Below are 5000 nucleotides of genomic sequence, written 5' to 3'. Positions count from 1 at the left end.
TCAGTGATAATGTAATTCTAGAAATAACCCAGTCTCAGTGATAATGTAGTCCTAGAAATAACCCAGTCTCAGTGATAATGTAATTCTAGAAATAACCCAGTCTAAGTGATAATGTAATCCTAGAAATAACCCAGTCTCAGTGATAATGTAATTCTAGAAATAACCCAGTCTCAGTGATAATGTAATCCTAGAAATAACCCAGTCTCAGTGATAATGTAATTCTAGAAATAACCCAGTCTCAGTGATAATGTAATCCTAGAAATAACCCAGTCTCAGTGATAATGTAATTCTAGAAATAACCCAGTCTCAGTGATAATGTAATCCTAGAAATAACCCAGTCTAAGTGATAATGTAATCCTAGAAATAACCCAGTCTCAGTGATAATGTAATTCTAGAAATAACCCAGTCTCAGTGATAATGTAATCCTAGAAATAACCCAGTCTCAGTGATAATGTAATTCTAGAAATAACCCAGTCTCAGTGATAATGTAATCCTAGAAATAACCCAGTCTCAGTGATAATGTAATTCTAGAAATAACCCAGTCTCAGTGATAATGTAATCCTAGAAATAACCCAGTCTCAGTGATAATGTAATCCTAGAAATAACCCAGTCTCAGTGATAATATAATCCTAGAAATAACCCAGTCTCAGTGATAATGTAATCCTAGAAATAACCCAGTCTCAGTGATAATGTAATCTTAGAAATAACCCAGTCTCAGTGATAATATAATCCTAGAAATAACCCAGTCTCAGTGATAATGTAATCCTAGAAATAACCCAGTCTCAGTGATAATGTAATCCTAGAAATAACCCAGTCTCAGTGATAATATAATCCTAGAAATAATCCAGTCTCAGTGATAATGTAATCCTAGAAATAACCCAGTCTCAGTGATAATGTAATCTTAGAAATAACCCAGTCTCAGTGATAATATAATCCTAGAAATAACCCAGTCTCAGTGATAATGTAATCCTAGAAATAACCCAGTCTCAGTGATAATGTAATCCTAGAAATAACTCAGTCACAATTATGAAATCCTTACAGTTAAAATTAGTCAACAAGAAGAGGCATCGTAGGTACACTGTAAATATACGTATTTCAACAGACATTGCGTTACAAAGTATAATACAGTGAGTTTCCTAACGAAAAGTTGCCCAAACATTACTCACATAGACATAAACACACGAAAGTTTTATTTTATAAGGATCCATGTAATATAGGCTGTAACAAAGTCCCAAATTCACTGCAACATTACTAAGAGCAAGGTATAAATTGCCTTGGGTGCAGGTGACAGGGCCGTCAGTGGTCGTATCTAACACTCGTTCCCCGCTGTTCCTGTCACCTCTCGTGGTGACAGCCTCCCCGACACTAGTGTTGCTTTTGTCAACACTGATCGTCACGACTGCTGCTTACCACCTGCCCATCTAGTGATGTGTTGAACCTGATCACCTTGCTGACACAGTGGTGTACCCCTACTCCCGGCTCACCTTCACCCATCACTTGCCGCCCTCACCCACCTCGTGTCGCGCACACTCTCTCCCTGCCGCCCTCACCCTCCTTCTGTCGCGCACACTCACTCCCTGCCGCCCTCACCCACCTACACTGTCGCACACTCCCACCCCTGCATCACTCAATCCCTGCCGCTCTGGTCTGCCCCCCTGCAGTCCTCGCCCACCTCCTGCCACCCTTGCATAACCACGTCCACCCAAACTCATCCCCTGCCACTCTAATTCATACCTTCACTCACCCCTTACCACCCTCACCTATCTCCTGCCGTCCTTACCTATCTCCTGACACACTCACCTATTTCCTGCCATCCTCACCTATCTCCTGCCATCCTCACCTGTCTCCTGCCACCCTTACCTATCTTCTGACACATTCACCTACCTCCTGACACACTCACCTACCTCCTGCCATCCTCGCCTATTTCCTGACAAACTCACCTATCTACTGACACATTCACCTATCTCCTGACAAACTCGCCTATCTCCTGACACACTCACCTATCTTCTGACACATTCACCTATCTCCTGACAAACTCACCTATCTCCTGATGCAATCACCTATGTCCTGACACACTCACCTATCTCCTGTCACACTCACCTATCTCCTGCCATCCTCACCTATCTCCTACCATCCTCAAATATCTCCTGACGCACTCATCTATCTCCTGACACCCTCGTCTATCTCCTGCCACCCTCAACTGTCTCCTGACGCACTCACCTATCTCCTGACGTACTCATCTATCTCCTGACACACTCACCTATCTCCTGACACACTCACCTATCTTCTGCCACCTTCACCTATCTCCTGCCATCTTCATCAATCTCCTGCTATCCTCACCTATCTCCTGACACACTCACCTATCTCCTGACACATTCACCTATCTTCTGGCCAACTCCCCTATCTCCTGACACACTCACCTATCTCCTGACATACTCACCTATCTTCTGCCACCCCTCGCCTATCTCCTACTTCCCTCATCTATCTCCTACCACCCTCACCTATCTTCTGCCCCCCTCCCCCACTCAATACCACCCTCAACCACACCCACCCCTCTCCACCCTCGGCCACTCCCACCCCTCACTACCCTCGGCATGACAACCACAGCGAGAAAAATCAACACCTGTCACGATACTTAACACCTGACGTCACCTGTCAGGTGTTAGTGATTCGTGTTTACTCTCGTGTGTCACCTTCGTTCCTGGCACCAGTCCTGGGTCACCTTCCATCCTGGCACCAGTCCTGGGTTACCTTCCTTCCTGGTACAAGTCCTGGGCCACTTTTCATCCTGACACCAGTCCTCTGTCAGTTTCATTCCTTGCACCAGTCCTTGGTCACCTTCCATCCTGGCACCAGTCCTCAGTCACCTTCATTCCTGGCACCAGTCCTCAGTCACCTCCCATCCTGACACCAGTTCTCTGTCACCTTCCTTTCTGACACCATTCCTTTGTCACCTTCCTGACACCAGTCCTCTGTCACCTTTCTAGCACCAGTCTTCCGTCATGGCACCAGCCCACTGTCACGTTCCTGGCACCAGTCCTCTGTCACCTTCATTCCTGGTACCAGTCCTCTGTCACTTTCATTCCCGACACCACTTCTCCACCTTTCAACCTAGCACCAGTTTTCTTGAGGGTTTTATATGTTATGGGAGCCGTCCCGGGATGCTGGGAATTAACTCGACAACACTAGTCTTAGAGTACCTGCATATGTCAATTGTTGATAGAATCTTAACCTAATTACCGTTCACCAGCATTGAAAATTTGAAGCCGACCTGATGAGGCGTTCTTGTGTTATTAGCGAAATAAAAAACAAAATAGTTTTTAGATGAATATTTCTTTTTATTAAATCTGTAAACCACTTAGCAACCCCCCCTCTGGGGTTGCCTAATTATTCAGAGGAAATTATTGGGTAGACAGGAATGTACTGTTTGAGATGGAATGTTGGAAGTTGATGAGTCATGGGGATTTCTGAAAGTATTTCTTTATCCTGGGAGTGATCTAGAAATGGAATGGCCTAGACGAAGCAGTAGTGGAGGCAGACTCCGTGGATAGTTTTAAGAATAGGTATGACATGGCTCCTTAGATAGGGAGTGAATCTGACCAGCGGAAAGTCAAGAGGGAGGGCCATGAGCTGAGTTTCAACCTGTGCTGGCACCCTATAACAACAACAAATTTTGTCCTCAGGATGTAACCCACACCGGTCGACTAACACCCAGGGACCTATTTTGCTGCTAGGTGAACAGAGACTGCAGGTGTCATAAGAAAACACGTTTTAATGTGGGTCACACACTGAAGCCCGGGATCGACTCCCGGGCTTCAGTGTGTGACCCACCCACCCACACATACCCACACACACCCACACACACCCACACACACCCACACACAAACACACACACACACACACACACACACACACACACACACACACACACACACACACACACACACACACACACACACACACACCCACACACACACACACACACACACACACAGTGATGTATAACCCACCACAGAACAGCAGGAGGCCAAGGCAAGAGTACGACGAGAGCAATAGAGCGATGGTTGACACACTGGCTAGAGTGGCCAGAAGAGCTCATGCATGCAGGGCAAAGCTCCTGATCATGGGTGACTTTAACCACAAGGAGATAGATTGGGAGAACTTGGACCCACATGGGGGCCAAGATACTTGGAGGGCTAAGATGATGGAGGTGGTACTGGAGAACTTCATGTACCAACACGTAAGGGACACTACAAGAGAGAGAGGAGAGGATGAACCAGCAAGGCTGGACTTAGTATTCACCTTCAGTAGTGCAGATATCGAGGACATCACATATGAAAGACCCCTTGGGGCCAGTGACCATGTGGTTGTAAGCTTCGAATACACAGTAGAGCTACAAGTGGAGGGAGAAGCAGGAAGGCCAGGACGAATGAAGCCAAACTACAAGAAAGGGGACTACACAGGAATGAGGAACTACCTGAACGGGGTTCAGTGGGACAGAGAACTGGCAGGGAAACCAGTTAATGAGATGATGGAATATGTAGCAATAAAATGCAAGGAGGCTGAGGAGAGGTTTGTACCCAAGGGTAACAGGAGTAATGAAAAAGCCAGGATGAGCCCATGGTTTACCCAAAGGTGCAGGGAGGCAAAAACCAAGTGTGCTAGGGAATGGAAGAAATATAGAAGGCAAAGGACCCAGGAGAATAAGGAGAACAGTCGTAGAGCCAGAAATGAATATGCACAGATAAGAAGGGAGGCCCAAAGACAATATGAAAATGACATAGCAGCGAAAGCCAAATCTGACCCGAAACTGTTGTACAGCCACATCAGGAGGAAAACAACAGTCAAGGACCAGGTAATCAGGCTAAGGAAGGAAGGAGGAGAGACAACAGGAAATGACCGGGAAGTATGTGAAGAACTCAACAAGAGATTCAAAGAAGTGTTCACAGAGGAGACAGAAGGGACTCCAGAAAGACGGAGAGGTGGGGCACACCACCAAG

This window comes from Cherax quadricarinatus, chromosome 54, assembly GCF_038502225.1.
Source record: "Cherax quadricarinatus isolate ZL_2023a chromosome 54, ASM3850222v1, whole genome shotgun sequence".
NCBI lineage: Eukaryota > Metazoa > Arthropoda > Malacostraca > Decapoda > Parastacidae > Cherax > Cherax quadricarinatus.
This window is presented reverse-complemented; position numbering follows the sequence as displayed.